General features: G+C 35.5%; 1 protein-coding gene across 7 annotated transcripts in view; it reads right to left on the reverse strand.

Moving 5' to 3' along the window:
* Nucleotides 1-18,789, reverse strand: part of LOC123525078 (receptor-type tyrosine-protein phosphatase mu-like) — a 217,894-nt gene that overhangs the window by 86,685 nt on the left and 112,420 nt on the right. The window lies entirely within an intron of this gene.

An 18,789-nucleotide genomic window follows, 5' to 3' on the forward strand; every position in this document is an offset into this window, starting at 1 on the left:
ACAACTGTAATTTAAAAGTAGGTATTCATTACATAAAGTTTGACTGCTGTATGCCCAAGTCTTCTTCAGATTTTTGCAGAAACAACTTTCGGTCATCGTTACAGATCAGAAATACAGACAGACGTACCAGTAGTATCTGACTTGAGCAAAACAAGTCCAAAATTTTAAGAAAATCCATTGTTTACCTCTGAAAGACATTAAACATTTTTTTATATCATATGTCTTTTATTTCACAAAGCTTTTTTAGGATGTTGCTGCAACTGTTGAATTTCTTACTGCTTCTGTTATGTAAGACAGGTTGACAGATTACTCTTGTACAGTGTGTGTAGGATTTACCTTTATTATTTCATAACAGAACGTGTCAAGAAAACATCCACCCAATTTACATGATGCACACATTCAAAATTCTAAATGTACTTGTAAACCTTGAATCTGAAGTTTTAAGCTTGCATATAGATTTACATGCAAAGCAACTAGAGAAAACGTTGTGGACTACTTTAAGTGTTTTTTCTACACCGTCACACACTTTTCCATCTTAAAATCTTTCAGTTTTTCAAGCTGAATATGATGCTCTGAGACTTTCTTTTCTGTTCAAATGAGTTGAAGTCTCCCTCAGTCTAAAACATATATTACCCATGTGTTAGGTTAGAAGTGTAAAAGGTTGCCAGATCAGCCTGGCTGCAGTATCTAGGTGAATTCTCTATCAGATCTGAATTCCTTCCAAAACAACAGGAGATACAGTGACAGAACCAAACAAACATGTAGTGATGTAACATGTCTTTAGATAAGTTTAAAAACAATGTATTCTTACAACAACAAAAAAAGATGGTTCTGAATTTAAAGATAGTGTGCATTTTATCTTATTAATCATGATTACGGAATCTTTACTAACATAACACTTAATCCTTTAAAAAAGTCTGCTAGAGTAAATGTAGTAACAGTTCATACATTTCTAAGACCTCAATTAACATATGAAGTTTTTATGCAAGCAATAATACTATATTCAAAATGCCTAATTTAGAAGTTTACTGTTTACAAGAAAAACTTCATATTCATATTCAAAGTATTTAAAAGACTGACTTATACATTCATCCTGTGGTATATCATATTTTGGTATGCGCCTCAATATTTTTCAAATCTAGCTGAAAAATCTATATCTTACTTTAACGAAAATACAGTCATCATTTTTCAGTTTTGCTAGGTCTATTTTAGCAGCAAAGATTTACACTGTTTCTGAACTATTTCTTGAAATAATGTCTGAACTAACTATAATCAAAGGTCTGAAGGACCTGAGAGTTGGCTACTGATTGATGTAGTAATGGGAGTTGTTGTAATTACTTTGTAGAAAAAATATGGTTCATGTGTATGGTGGCAATGATAGCTCAAAATGTTGAAGTATATTAGGTTATTAAACTTTGCTCTATACAACAAAGAAATATATTATTAGAGAACTCTGCTAAAAAGTCATATCGGACAACCTGATATATATTTACAATACTGTACTAAACAATGTTAATAAACTTTTTTTATTTTCTAAGCCAAGTAGAATGAATAAAATAATTCAAACATTCACTATAGTCCAACAATGGCACAATTTTGTTGGTCAATACTTTTATCATCAATTTTTCATGTGATTTGCTCAATTTATGACCCATCCAATAAAAAAAGAATATACCTTACAGTCATAGTATCCAGTACAGAAATCATACTGGATGGCATGTGGTACAAATGGAAATTGATAATTGCAAGTGATTTTAACAGAAATGGTAAAAATATTAGTTTCTCAAAACAGCTTAAAAATGAATACTTTTCATGAAAATTATTAATTACCTCCCTTTTTTTGAAACAGAAGTATTTAAAAACTGGGTCTATTTCTTTTGATTTCAATATAATTTCTAGTTTTACATTTGCATTTGATAAATATTGCAATATTTTAACTACATAAAATAAACTTCAACTTTGAAAATGGTGTGTAGCTTCAGAATTCATCTATTTTCAATCTATCTTGGTAGCGCAACCGAGATAGATAAAGGGAAGTAATAATAATATTATAAACTTGCACTTCTAATTAATTTTGGCAAAATATGTACTATGTCTTGTCAATGCAAATCTTTGACAGATTTAATACAAATATGCTTATATTCATATTATTCTTGAGGCAAAATATGTTTATTTAATTTATACCCTAACAAGTCTATCTTTGTTGGGCAGCCAGGATAGAACAAGAGCTGTCACTAATGGTGACAAATGCCCCCCGCAGCGCCTTGACTTTTGACCTGGTGACCTTGACCTTTGACCTGGTGACGCCAAAGTCAGTAGGGGTCGTGTACTCAATAAGTACTATCAGCATGTGAAGTTTGAAGGTCCTGGGTGCAGTGGTTTGCGAGTAAAGTGTCTTCATGCAAAAAGTTAACGTTGTGACAAACGAACAAACTAACGAACGGACGGATAGTTGAAAACTAATATGCCTCCCTTTTAAAAGTACTTCAAATGCAAATCTTACATGTGTTAAGAACTCGTTGAACACAGATAAGTGTAAATGATCAGCTAGTTAAGTTCTGCACAAATCCATTAGTTGACCAAAACCTGATTAACCACCTTTAAGCGTTAGCCAACTGGTAGCTTCCTCGCTTGGTGCTCAGCATTAGGACAGTTCTAGGACAGGTCAGCCCTGTGTCAGTGTAATGTGACTGGGTCAGGTATCATGTCACATGTTTACGGCATGATATTCCAGTGAGGCAGCAATATATACAAGGTAGTCTGAAAGACAGCTAATCCCCCGCTGCTGTTATGAATAGTGAAAGGGTTGATGGTATTTGGTGGAAGCATTAACCATTTGAGTTGTGGCCTTGACCTTGAGCTGGCATGGGTGAGTTTTGAGTTCTGCATATCATCTTGATAAGGGGAATACTACAGCAAAGTCATACTAAAATCTTTCAAGGAGTTTAGGAGATACAGAGCGGACACAAAATGAAAGGCTCAAACCTTTGACCTTGAGTTGTGACCTTGACCTTGAGCCAAAAATGGCTGATTCATGAGTTCTGCAAATTGTCTTGATGAGGTGATCATTTGACCCAAGTTTCATGAAAATCCTTCAAGGCCTTTAGGAGATACAGAGCTGACATAAAATGGAAGGCTCAAACCTTTGACATTGAGTTGTGACCTTGACCTTGAGCCAACATAGCTGACTCATAAGTTCTGCACATCATCTTGATGAGGTGATCATTTGACCCAAGTTTCATGAAAATCCTTCAAGGGGTTTAGAAGATAAAAAACGGACACAAAATGTTACCTATATTCTTATAACCACCCCCATCCCCCCATTTGTGGCAGGGGATTAATAAAGCTGCGCTTTGCTCTTACTGTTACAAGTATAAACCATCACTGATATGACTGAAAAATTGTTGAAAAGATGCTAATTCTCCTGTCCAACAACTCCATCAGTTTTAGGTTACCGAAAATGTATGCTTGCAAGTATTTAGGGGGGATCCACCCTTAATTTTAGATTTCTATGACAGAATACAAATATATAATATTATAAAGACATTAAAGCTCTATACAGACAACTAAGTTAGCTGTTGGCAAGAAGATGGATGGGAAAAAGTAGCATTGACGCAAATGCCAAACTATGGTCACAAGATTACTCACTCATAACAATGCTCATCTTGAGCCATTGGCGCCATTAAGCTAACAAGAGCTCCACCAAGCGGGGCAATATATGTTCGAAGGGTTATATCAGAGGATGGGAGCAAAATTTAAAGAACTTGACTGTTGAAGCCCAAAGGACAGGAACAACAAAGGAAAGAAATTCAAAAAAAAAATTTTAAGTCCATAATTTTTTTTTCAAAGTTCACAAAAAAATCCTTACCAGGTACATATATATCAAAATAAACCTAAACATTGGAGGTACCATCCATGTTGTACCACAAAAATGCTTTTTCTCTACAGCCAATAATAACAAGAGCGCCGCCAAGCGGGGCAATATATGCCCGAAGGGTTACATCAGAGGATGGGAGCAAAATTTAAAGAACTTGACTGTTGAAGCCCAAGGACAGGAACAAGAAACAAGAAATTCAAAAAAAAAATTTTCGAAGTCCACAAAAAAATTCTTACCTGGTAAAGTTATGTCAAAATACATCTAAAAATTGGATGTACCATCCATGTTGTACCATAGAAAAGTGGTCTCGGTTTTTCCCTACTGCCAATAATAAAAAAGTTTCAAAATAAGCTATTTATAGTAATACAAAAGGGAAGTAATTAAAAAAAAATTATTGTAAGAGAACAAAAAGGGATCTGCCAAATAAAAACAAAAGCACTGCAATGCACAGCAATATACACAAAGCAAAGTCTTATATGACCTTTGACTCTTAAGTGTGACCTTGAAGCGAGTCATCCAAAACATGTGCTCTGCACGCCGCCTCAGTGTGGTGAACATTTGTGCCAAGTTTCTTTGAAATCCTTCAAGCAGTTCAAGGGTTACAGAGCAGACACAGCAAAGTCATATATGACCTTTGACCCTTAAGTGTGTCCTTGACCTTGACGCCAGTCATCCAAAACAAGCGCTCTGCACGTTGTCTCAGTGTGGTGAACATTTGTGCCAAGTTTCTTTGAAATCCTTTAAGCAGTTCAGGAGTTACAAAGGGGACATGAAACACACTCATATGACCTTTGACAGTGTGGACACGAAACACACTCATATGACCTTTGACCCCTAAGTGTGACCTTGACCTTGAAATGAGACATCCAAAACATGCGCTCTGCATGTCGTCTCGGTGTGGTGAATATTTTTGTAAAGTTTCTTTGAAATCCTTCAAGGGGTTCGAGAGTTACAGAGTGGACACGAAATTGCTAACGGACGGACAGACGGACACGGGGCCCATAACATAATACGTCCCTTCGGGCATTACGGGCATATAAAAAAGTTACAACATTGGCTATTAATAGTAACATGAAAGGGAAGTAATTAAAAAAATTTATTTTAAGTTAACAAAAAAAGGGATCTGCCAAATAAAAACAAGAACACCGCAATGCAGAGCAATATACACATGAAACAAAGTCATATGACCTTTGACCCCTAAGAGTGACCTTGACCTTGAAGCAAGCCATCCGAAACATGCACTCTGCATGCTGTCTCGATGTGGTGTACATTTCTGCCAAGTTTCTTTGAAATCCTTCACGCAATGCAAGAGTTACAGAGCAGACAGGAAACAAACTCATACGACCTTTGACATCAAAGTGTGACCTTGACCTTGAAGCAAGACATCAGAAACATGCACTCTGCACATCGTCTTGATGTGGTGAACATTTGTGTCAAGTTTCTTCGAAATCCTTCAAGAGGTTCAAGAGTTACAGAGCTGACATGAAATTGCTAATGGATGGACACACAGACGGATGGACGCACATCAGGGGTATAACACAATACGTCCCTTCGGGTGTATAAAAATATTTATTTCATTAATTGGCTCCAGTGAGCTAAAAGTAAGAATATTATATTAATGTTGTCAATTTGTATTAATCACTTTAACAAGGGATATATCCTTTGGGAAATAATGTTAAAAGCAAAGAAAAAACTACATACATGAGACATTTCTGCTAGGCATCTGAATCATAGGCCCTGCATGAGCAACCAAAGGCAAAGCTAATGGAAACTAATATGAAGACATTATACCAATCAGACAGATCTGAAATTGATTTCTTCTGTCAAAATCCAAATTGTTCACAGTGCACAAAACAAGCAGTATTGCTGCTTAAAATTATGGTCATTTCTCACACAAAAGCACTTTCTAAGAACCATGTGCTCCAACCATGCATCAGGAAACAGGCAGCTATGTGGAATCTAGATACCAGTAATAAAAAGAATTCCTTGTATTTTACAGCAAATGAGTATCTATTTCTATTTACAACTTACCTTTACAGTTTCTGTTACAAAGACTTGCTACTGTCCTAATTAAGCACTAATTAACTGACCAAATTATCTGCAAGTATTATTTGCATAGAAATTTTCAATTTAGTTTAAAGACCTTTGATAGAAGAGCTGCTTCTACATATAGCCTCTTAAATTTTGTATGGGTTTAAATAGGGATGACAATTTGAAAACAGAGTTACAGTTCCTGTACTCTAACACTGTGTATCTATCTTTCGAGTTACACTGAAATATCTGCATTACAAGTTACACCCAGGGTAAGTGCCATGAATGCAATAACACAGACTGATTGGCAAAGCAGCAACTGTAAGCTCCTCCTTTCAGGCAGCATAAAAATAAATGAAGACTTAAAGGGTAGTCTGCTCTCTTGAATATTGTCTGCGAAATATCACAGGCTGACGGTTGCTATTCACAAACAAAACATAGTAATCAAAGGCCTGAATAAAAATGGACATTCATCTATCAATCAGACATTATCGGATTAGCGACTAGATTCAGGCAATTGCAGTGACAAGCAAATGGGATTATTGTCAGGTCTTTGTTACAGATAACATTCTGGAATCAATCAGCAGAAATAGGACTTAAATTCTTCCACAATTGCAGATCAAAGCTGATTTTGAAACATTGAAGGTTTTTCTTTCTGTGAAATGAAGTGGATCAGTGTTTTGTCTGAAACCTTACACAAGAATGTGCATCCATATGACATCAGAAGAAAACTAGAGTTCCATTAAAGGTGGTTAAACAGGTTCTTATTAGGTACTAGATTTGTTTGAAAGTTTAACAAATAATCATTCACACTTACATCATCATACTGTGTTCAATAAGTGCTTTATAGGCCCTGCAGTGTTCTTCAGTTCATTTGATTGGAAAGCATATTCAGTCTTGAGGTTAAAATGACCTACCCTCCAACTGCTTGCTACAGAATCTCTACCACTTTTCAAAAACGTATTTGCACCTTACCCTCCCCATTGTATTCTACAGAGTTTCTACCTTTTTCTTTATAGATACTAGCAGTAATGTCTTTTCTCCATTCCCTCCTAATGCCTGTTTCAGACTTTCTTCAAATTTTCTTAGAGATACTTGCACCTTGCTCTCCCACTGTTCACTACAGAATCTGTACCACTTACTCTACAGACAATTGCATTAATGTTTCTTCTTCCTTTCTATCCCACTGTTTTCTACAAACTTTCTACCCCTTTTCCTGAAAATTCTTGCCTTTTGCCTGGAATTTCTGTCACTTTTTCTAGAGATATTTTCAACTTTTATTACTAGCCACAAGTTTCTACCACTTTTTCAAAAGATACCTTCACCTTACCTCCCACTGTTTTCTACAGTTTCTACCACTTTCTTTATAGTCTCTTCTCCTTGCCTTCCCACAGCTTATTTAGGCACTGCAGTAACCCAAACAATAAGGCCACTTAAATTAGCCATGCATTATGATTATCATATACATTACATACATTTTGCTTAATGCCACTTACACATTTTCAAATAAAACAAAATGGAACTGAGCTTTGACGATGAGTCCGCGCTCTGATAAATGTCTGTGAGATATCATAGGCTGACAGATGAATTATTGAAAAAGGAAAAAAACATGGCAATCAGAGGCACGGGGAAAAATGGTCAATCAGACATTATTACATTAGTAGCTAGATTCAGGCAATAGCAATGACAAGAAAATGACAAGCAAATAACAAGCAATAAGTCTTTGTTATAAAGTTCATGCTGGAAATGTTAAGCCTATACATCAACATATATCGGAAATATGTTTAAAACACTCTTCTGAAAGCTGAACTGTTCATCAAACATCAGATAACATTTTTTTCCTGCAAGGTGAAATGAACAGTAACTTAAAATGACTTCCCCTGTGAAATAGGTTCATGAACTTCATGAATTTATTCATGAATTTGTAATAATTCATGAATTATTTCATGAATTATAAAACAATTTCATGAACTACAAGGAAAAAGTCACTAACTTAAATTCATGAACTCTCAAGTTCAAGAATATTACTTTCATTTCATGAACTTGTAAATGTAGTTCATGAACATTTCAGAAAATCCATTAAGAAATTTATGAACTTGAAAATGAAATTTAGATAATGATTGAAATTGTGATTCAGGAACTACAGGGCTATGGTTTTCCCTGTAAAAAATGTTCTAGAACTATTATTCAGTTTTTGAACATTCAAGAACTTCTCAGAAGAACTTAAAGAACTGTTCTTGAACCAACATAACAGTTCTTAGACTGTGGTTCTAGAACAATGATGATTCTTGAACACTGGTTCAAAAACTGCAGAAGTTCAAGAACTTAAAGAACTTTACCAGTTCCAGAACAGTTACTGTTGGTAAGACTAAGAACCAAAATTGTTCATGAACACAGGTTCATTAAAGTACTAAAATTCAAAACCTTTTTCTAGTTCAGTACCAGTTCTTGAACCCAACTGTGTGTTTCTGAACTGTGCATTCATTAAACATAAAACTTAGGTTTATTACCTTTTACAATAATGAATAAGTTCATGAACTGTTCATGAACATTAAATTCATAATGTCACATGATCAGTTTCCATTATTTTGTTGCATGCTGGGAAATTTTTTGCACGTGATTCAGCAATTTTTGAGAAGTTTGTGCAGTAAATAAGAAGAAAATAGTTATCATACTACAGTTAGGAATGGTTTAAAAGGAACATATACTGAATATCAAATAAGTAATTATGGTGTTGTCATAAATTGTTCATTTTAAAAACTATAAAATCTTTTTAAAATGTCACAAGTTTTCATGACCCTGAAGCAAAGCTAGTATCTGAATTTCAATCTTGAGATTAAAGTAAATTTTACATTGTTTAACTTAATGTTTTGTATTTTATACAGCAATTGTTTACTTCTTATTATGCTCCCAATCCCACTCTAGTTTACTGTTTTTACTCAACATGTCATTTGCTGAGGGTGGAATGACACCAATGAAGGGAAAATAAAGCTTTGTTGTTACCTTGACTAGTTCTTGAATTTGTTCATGAATAAGTTCATGAAACTTTTTTTTTTTTACAAAAATAGTTCAAGAATAAATATTCATGAAAATCAAAATTTATGTTTCATGTAATATTTAGAACAAGAAATATCTTTAAAAAAGATGGTCGGCGTGATGTAACTGAAGCACAAGTTATATATGGGCAGAAACCTGTTTTTTTAAATCTTTTGGCAATGTTGAAAGGGGCCTCTGTGAAGTTTTGTATAAATGAGGACAGTAGTTCTGAAGAAGACTGTATTTAGAAATTGTGGAGGGACACACGACAGACACCAATCAATCACAAAAGCTCCATTTGAGCCTTTGGTGCTTAAAAGATGGTAACAGTAAGCAAACAATATTGAAATACATTCTATACTTTATTTCTGGAATTGTTGGAAGCAACATGAACCCTTACCCTACTTCAGCTTATTATCAAAGTTGTCTGTCATTCAGAATATGTACAGTACTGTTTTCACCGGAAAGATTAATTTAAAATTTAGAGTCTAAAATTTAAAAGTATCGAATATGTTGTTGCAGGTTAGTAATGATTTGCACTGGTTAGAAATTGTTGCTGTAATGCAGGGTAAGAGTTAATGACTGTATAAAACAAATAACCTTTTTGTAAAAACAAAACTTAAGGAAGGGAAACTTAACAAAACAGAAATAACTTAACAAGAAAACTTAACAAAACAGAAATATGTCCGGATGAGCAGATGAATATTTGGTTATGCACACCTGTTCAAGTGGTACGCATACAACCCAATGGTGCTGTACTTATAGAGGTTATAGATGACGAACGCGGTGTCATTTCACTCAGTGTCACACATGACTCAGAGTGAAGCATTTTCAGCCTTTCGTCCAATCAGCGCCACTCTTACAAAATCTCTCATTATGGCTGAAAATACCGAGAATACCTTACCAAGCAATCAGATTGGTACATTATTCAGGTGGCATAAGGTCATATGAGGTCATAAAATCGTGCTTAATACGGCATGCCGAAAAAGTCTTATCCACATTTCAGACTTAAGCTTCAACTAGGAACTAAGCTGACAGACACACAGGAAAGTCCAAAACATAATCTCCCTAGGGCACTTTACTGCAGACAAGTTACATGTCAGCAAATGCTGACTGAAGCAATTAATTCTGCTGCTACTTCTACATCTATCCCGCCACTAGGACATGATGTAACTACAACACAACACCTGTCTCAATGAGGCTTCAACATCAGGTGATAAAAGTAATTCTGTAAGTGCCTCTATCTTATACAATACAGAATACCAATATAGCAGACAAATTATAAATGAGAAATGATTTAAAATACTGAAAGGGAAAGATAACTATATGTACAGCACTCTTTCTCATGCCATCAAATCATTCTGTTCTGGAAAACCACAGAAGTCAAAGAAAATTATCCTCAAAATTGATAAATGGTAACAATTTTACAGCAGTTTTTATTAAAAGCATCTGAGTGCTGAAAGAAAATCAAGACTTACAGCAGCAGCTGCTTCTTTATTGAAAATGACAATCAGAGGATTGGATAAAAGTGGACAACCATCAGATTCTATCAATCAGATATTATTACATTAATGGCTAGATTCAGGCAATTGCAGTGACAAGCAAATGGGATTATTGTTAGATCTTTGTTTATGTAAAAATATTTCTGGTACTGCAGGTTAGCATTTCCCTGTTTTGTTGGAGTTAACCCTTATCATGCTGAACGCGACTGATTCTGCCTTTGCAACCAGTGCAGATCATAATCAGCACGCACATCCATGCAGTCTGATCATGATCTGCACTGTTTGCCATTCAGTCAGTAACTTTTTGATATGCACCCCTTTTAACACTTAGGGTACTGTCCAAACTGAAAGTTGGACAAGTTCATTATAGAAATTTAGCAATGTAAGGGTTAATACCATTTTTCAGCAGTCTTTCAACTTTATGCATGTGTCGGTTAACCTAATCCTCTTTCACAGACTCTTTTTCCCAGTACTGGCCTGTGTTCCCTGCAAGGAACTGAAAACTTCCCTGTATGATTTCCTTAACAGTATTTACCCCCAATTAACCCATATTCTCCATATACCTGAAAAATTCCATCTATGATTCTATTACCAGTATTTACCCACATTCTCTGCAAACACATGAAAACTTCCCCACATATATGATTAACCAATGTTCTCCAAATACATACGATTCTATTACCAGTATTTACCCATATTCTCTGCAAACACACTGAAAACTTCCCCACATGATTCTGTTACCAGTATTAAGCCGTGTTCTCCATTTACCTGAAAAATTCCCCATCCATATGATTCTGCTACCAGTATTTACCCACATTTTCTGCAAACACACTGAAAACTTCCCCATATGATTCCCTTACCAGTATTAACCCGTGTAAACATTTATCCACATTCTCTGAAAACACAAGAATATTAATCCACATTCCCTGCAAACACTAGAACACTTCCCTATATAATTCCCTTACCAGAATTAACCTATTTTTCTGTGAAAGTACAAATGTAGCTGAAAACTTCCTCTTATGATTTCCCTACACCTGAAAACTTCCCCTGCATGGTTCCTTTACATGGCGTTCTCTGCAAGTACATTAATTTGTTTCTTTGTTTGTTTTGGGTTTAACGCCATTTTTCAACAGTATTTCAGTCATGTAACTGCGGGCAGTTAACCTAACCAGTGTTCCTTGAGGGCTGTTCAAAAGTGCAAAATTGATGATTTTGGCATGCTATTTTTAATGGATTGTGTAAAACTTTCGTTTTGATAACTTTCTGTATTCTTGTATGACAGTCCTGATCTTGCCATTGATTAAAAACACAAAACATGCACGCAATTTATAAAATGGCCACCCTGATTCTGCTCATTAGGGAACTGCAAAATTGCGACTCGCTACATGTAAGCCTGGCCGTGCCCAAAATTTTCGAGTCTTAAGTGTACCCTGCTACCTTAAGGGAAATCTGCCAAAATTAAATTTCGAAAGACCTCTTAAATTTGTGCGGTTTTTCATAGTTTAGAACCTCTTCTTTGATATTCTAAACTTTCTGTGGACTTAAAAAGCTACCTGACGGCACAGCAGCTCAAAAATGTTACGGTGAGGACACATAAAAGCATAAAAGTCAGCATACACACATATGATTTTTTTAGATTCTAGCACCATTAACAGGATTCTGGTAAAGTAAAAGCATCATTTTCATCATTATTAACCCACATAGTGCATATTTGGCCCACCAGCTATGCATTTCGTCAATCAGGGGGATGTTCGGACGGTGGGGACCCCATGAAATAGGAAAATAGGGGGTGGGGACATTTTATTTTAGCAAAATGAGGCAAAATTGCCCTTATATCATTCCTAATGACAAAATACGTTAAATCATGCCAGAAAATGATAAAAACGGATGTATTGTATGTTCTTTGTCTCATAGCGACAATTTGTAAATTTTGGCTAAATTTGTGCGTTAGGGGTGGACAAGTTTAGACGCTCACATACAGACTTCTTTTCAAGCTATTATAAACATTTTATTTGGTTTTATTTGTGAAAGATATATAATAGTTCAGAACTAGAAAAACCCTCTTTTGTTCATTAACTGAATAATCTTAAGGTAGCAGGGTACACTTCGAATTTTGGCCCCCATCAATATTTGTTATAATTAGAACTTCGTGATTTTGGACGTCTGTAAATTAAGGTGAGAGATAATGATTGTTAATTCTTTAGAAAATTTAAACAGCCGATACATGTAAAATTCTGATGTAAGTTGTGAAACTAACTGCTGCTTAGGCTTTGTATGAATCGGTGAGTCACCTTGGCGCGGGAAATTCAAATCACGGATGGGTTCCATGCTTGTTGATGGATACTCAGGCACTTTTTTGCTATTTTGTGAAAAAAATGAGCTGGATGGGCCCCCATTCCGTTTATATCCTGAAGTTCAGTAGGGACTATTCAATTGAGAAATGCAATAAAATTGGGCATTGTTCCTGCAGTGGGATCATTGAGGGCTGTTCAAAAAGTGCAAAATTGATGATTTTGGCATGCTATTTTTAATGGATTGTGTAACACTTTCGTTTTGATAACTTTCTGTATTTTTGTATGAGAGTCCTAATCTTGCCATTAATTAAAAACATAAAACATGCACGCAATTTATAAAATGGCCACCCTGATTCTGCTCATTAGGGAAGTGCAAAATTGTGACTCCCTACATGTAAGCCTGGCCGTGCCCAAAATTTTCAAGTCTAAGTGTACCCCCTGCTACCTAACTACTTAAATAGCTATGACTGCTGAAGCTTACTATCCACCACCTTCCTGGTCAATGATTCCAAAGTTTGTGTATGTGATAGACAAATGAAAGTCTGATGGGTCACAGCAAGACAAGATACAGCCCACTATTTTAGACATATCCAACATAGTAATTAATGGATATATTTAAAGAACTACACAGTTACTGATGCCAGATGATCTAAAAATGGTAACATAAGGTAAAATGGTTTTCTTTTTAAATGTCTATCTTTCTTTATATGGAAATGACCATTAATTAAGAAATACAAAATAGGAACAGTAATTATGGCCTTAAATAGTTATTACAAATCTGACAGATCTACCATGGCATACTGTGAAATCATTTAAATTCGCTGGCATGAAATTTCGCGCAAACATGAAAAAGGACGCGCGTGCGTGCATGCATGCATGCATATGTGTGTCATGCACGGCCATGTTTGTGCTGCTGTGGTATGCAATTTAGGATGACTGTGTTTTTGGGGCTTGGCTTTCCCTGTTGAATTTTTTATTCTTGCTTCTTTTCCACTTCCCCAAACATCATCAACCCTTTATCTACCCAAACCCATTTTTTGTATTTTGCATATAACTAAAATGCACTTGTTGGGATTTTTGAAGCAACCCATCTGCTATATCTTTCTTTTTGTTTCTGGCCAGTTCTTTGTGATGCATGGCTCTCTGGCTGTGTTTTGGATGATCTGTGCTTACAGGAAATCTACCCTAACCTTTTGTTTTTTTTTTATACACCAGGATGATCCATTGTCTGCTGACAGATCCAGAATGATAGCTACACTTACTTCAAAGACCTGACAACAATCCCATTTGCTGTCATTGCAATATTGCCCGAATCTACCTATTAATGTATTAATGTCTGCCTGATAGATGAGTGTCCATTTTTATCCAAGCCTCTGATTACCATGTTGTTGTTTTTTTCTTTACATTAAAGCAACTGTCAATCACTGACATCATCTTACATACAAGTACCAAGAGTGCAGGGCTGTCTAAAGTATATCGGAGTCATATTTTCCTCTTGGATAGTAATTTGGCCATATGACTTCCTATAAATAATCATTTCTTTATGGAACACACAATGCCTTGCGTGAAAGCTTGTGAGATACAGAAGGGCTCCCCCCACCCCTACCATTTTAGGATGAGTCTAGCCTTTTTAGTTTGTAAAAACAAGTGTGATTCTTTTTTAAAAGTTTTAGCACTGTTTTCCCTAGAACTGTGAAATAAAAATTGAGACATTGACTTTGTTTGTACAGTACAGAATCAAATAATTGATTACAATTATTCTGCACTGGAGCAATTTTTTCCATTCTGCATCTCTTTTTGAGTTGTGAAGGGTATTTGTATTTAAAAAGGATACTAAAATGATACTATTTTTTAACAAATTCTAGATGTTAGACTATAGCGAATTCACCAAATTTTTCATTTGAAATCTGCTGAATCAAAATGGAATGTCCATTTACAGTGACTGTAAAACATCATTACTAACACAAAATTTCACTGTCACATATAAATAAACAGTAAAGAAGTTAGATGTAACAATGTACTGAAAAACTGATATTGTAACATTAAAATTGGGTGTTCTGATGTAAGTTACACTAATTTGATTGGTAGCAGCTCCAATGCCAGCTTTAGCCTCCGTATTAGTATGGCATTTATAATATCACATCCCCAAGCCAGAGAGGATAAAACCTTTTTATTAAACCGTGAAAATAGCCATTTTATAATTGTGAAAAAATGAATATCCGCCTTAATATTAATGTAATGAAAAACAAGAGGGCCATGAAGGCCCTGTATCGCTCACCTGACCTACAGACCTAAAGATCATTAAGATTAACATTCTGACCAAGTTTCATTAAGATATGGTCATAAATGTGGCCTCTAAAGTGTTAACTAGCCATTCCTTTGATTTGACCCTGTTACCTAGTTTTTGACCCGACATGACCCAGATTCTAACTTGACCTAAAGATCATCCAGTTTAATATTCTGACTAAGTTTCATGAATATACAGTCATAAATGTGGCCTCTAGAGTGTTAACAAGGTTTTCCTTTGATATGACCTAGTGACCTAGTTTTTGACCCCAACTGACCCAGATTTACACTTGACCTAAAGATCATCAAGATTAACATTCTGACAAAGTTTCATTAAGATACGGTCATAAATGTGGCCTCTAAAGTGTTAACTAGCTTTTCCTTTGATTTGACCCGGTGACCTAGTTTTTGACCCGACATGACCCAGATTCAAACCTGCCCTAAAGATCATCAAGTTTAACATTCTGACTAAGTTTCATGAAGATACAGTCATAAGTATGGCCTCTACAGTGTTAACAAGCTTTTCCTTTGATCTGACCTAGTGACCTAGTTTTTGACCCCACCTGACCCAGATTTACACTTGACCTTAAGATCATCAAGATTAACATTCTGACCAAGTTTCATTATGATATGGTCATAAATGTGGCCTCTACAGTGTAAACTAGCTTTTCCTTTGATTTGACCTGGTGACCTAGTTTTTGATCCTACATGACCAAGATTCAAACTGGACCTTAAGATCATCCAGATTAACATTCTGGTCAAGTTTCATTAAGATTGAGCTAAAATTGTGACCTCTAGAGTGTTAACAAGCTTTCCCTTTGATTTGACCTGGTGACCTAGTTTTTGACCCCAGATGACCCAATATCGAATTCGTCCAAGATTTTATTGAGGGTAACATTCTGACCAAGTTTCATTAAGATTGGGCCAAAAATGTGACCTCTAGAGTGTTAACAAGCTTTTCCTTTGATTTGATCTGATGACCTAGTTTTTGACCCCAGATGACCCAATATCAAACTCGTCCAAGATTTTATTGAGGGTAACATTCTGACCAAGTTTCATTAAGATTGGGCCAAAAATGTGACCTCTAGAGTGTTAACAAGCTTTTCCTTTGATTTGACCTGATGACCTAGTTTTTGATCCCAGATGACCCAATATCGAACTCGTCCAAGATTTTATTGAGGGTAACATTCTGACCAAGTTTCATTAAGATTGGGCCAAAAATGTGACCTCTAGAGTGTTAACAAGCTTTTCCTTTGATTTGACCTGGTGACCTAGTTTTTGACCCCAGATGACCCAATATCAAACTCGTCCAAGATTTTATCGAGGGTAACATTCTGACTAAGTTTCATTAAGATTGGGCCAAAAATGTGACCTCTAGAGTGTTAACAGTCAAACTGTTGACGAAGGACGGACGGACGGACGACGGACGACGACAGACGCCGGACACAGGGTGATCACTAAAGCTCACCTTTGAGCACTTCGTGCTCAGGTGAGCTAAAAACCCATGTAGGGCCAATTATTCTATCAATGTTAAAACCATTTCTACTTGTTATTTGTTTTGCTGTGTATTTCTGGAAACTTATGCAAATCAAAAATGAAACATATTGATAGTATTTATTTTCTGCATGCAATATTGTTTTAAAATACTCATCAGCCATTAACATTTTGGCATAAAGTCTGTCTCCTAAACATCAAAAGAATAACATCAAAGAATAGTCATAAAATGTAACTGCAGAATATCTGACTTTATTCAAGCAGTTTCTTCCTAATATCTCAGACATTTTAGAACTATAGATTTTTCAGCAACTGAAAACAATAATCTAGTTTTCCTAAAATATTCTTTAGATTGAAGTGATCATATCAATTTTATAATCACTGATTTAGAAATACAAAGTAAGTATTAAACCATTTATAGATCTATATGACCTTAAATAAACTTGTCATATATATCTAAGTGGTAGCACTAACTGAAATACAGTTCCAAGCATTTACGGTTAAACCTGTGCTAATGACCACCAGTGAACAGAAATTGTTCTCAAAGAACACTAGTTTACTTTTTAAATTAAACATTTATAGTTTTTTAACCTGTTCATTTTAAGACACTTGTGAACCGAGACCATCTGGCTCTTTAATATCACTAGTTTCCTTCCCTAATTTAACATTTATTTCTTAAATTTTTAACCTGTGAATACAGACCACCTGTATAATCATAAAAGACAACCTTATTGCCTAAGATCCTAAGCATGGTTTAAGTTTGTTTTTTTTTATAATATTTTTAAGCATAATGCAAAAGAATGGTCAGATTGATAAATCCAAAATGCACCCCCCATATATAACATGAATATAAGAGTAGACAATGTTGCATTGCATGGCATTTTAGACGCTGCATGCGAAGAAACTATTCATTCTAAGCACTGAGACATTATGTAAGGCACATAAGAAAAAAACATGCCATTCTGATGTCATTGCAACATATCCACTATGCATGAAAAGTAGTCAGTATTTCCTAAGGGCACTTTTACCAAATGCTGAAAAAGCAATTAATTCTGTGGCTATTTTCGCATTTGTTCTGGCAACTGGACATGATGTAAGGATAGGATAACACCTGTCAGTGCAAGTTTGTACCACTGGCAATACAAGAAATAAAACCTATTGCTGTAATCTAGTGCCACTGACAGACACTGTCAGTGTAAATTTGTACCACTGGCGACACAAGCAATAACAGCTTGTATCACAAGCATTACCACCAGTCAGTGTAAGACATACAAGCAGTAAGGCAATAGAAAATTAACTGTTTGATTCTCATCTCTGTCGTCCCTGTCTAAAACTCCACTCCCCAAATTTTTTTACAAATAAAAAAATAATACAATGTATTCTGTCTATCCAAAATTACACTTTCCTAAAATTATATAAGTCTGCAGTTTAAAGAATAAGCCTAAGATCAATTTTTATTTACTTGTATTAAATATCTGTTGTAGGACTTAAGTTTCAATCATTTTATAACATGGGTAATTACATCTGTTTAGAGGACTTAAAAGCCAAAAATGGTAAAAAGTGGGTGGCACTCACACATTATCTGTTTCGTATATTTGGATTTACTATGACTTTTGGAAAAAGTGAATGCCCCCCATACAGCTTCATTTAAACAGAAGTGGTAACTGATGTGTAATATCTGGGGTAATGTTTATAACCTATATGTTATGGTCCAGACAGGGAAAAACCCTACTAACCTTTGATCTCTGAGTGTGACCTTGACCTTTGAGCCTGGAGTGTAGGTGCTGCGCATAACAAGTTGTTTCATTCTGGGAAACATTTGTGCCAAAAATATTAAAATTCCTTGATGGATAGAGTTATGGAGAAACATATTGGAATTTGACATCCAAGTGTGACCTTGACCTTTGAGTTAGGGATCTGGGTGTTGTGCATGACACATCATCTCATTACGTAGAACATGTGTGTCAAGTAATATTAAATCCCTTGATGGATGACAGAGATATGGGTCAGACAGGAAGAAAAACCTATTGACATATGACCTCTAAGTGTGACCTTGACCTTTAGGCTAGGGGTCTGGGTTTTGCACACAACACAGCATCAAATTATTGGATACATTTGGGCCATGTAATACACATTTCACCCTACACTAGCCCCTCACAGGCATATAGGACAATGGCATATTTCACTCTACACTAGACCTTCACAGTCATACAGGTCAAAGGCATATTTCATCCTACACTTGCCTGTCACAGTCATACAGGCCAAAGGC

Source organism: Mercenaria mercenaria, chromosome 3 (genome assembly GCF_021730395.1).
Source record: "Mercenaria mercenaria strain notata chromosome 3, MADL_Memer_1, whole genome shotgun sequence".
Taxonomy (NCBI): Eukaryota; Metazoa; Mollusca; class Bivalvia; order Venerida; family Veneridae; genus Mercenaria; species Mercenaria mercenaria.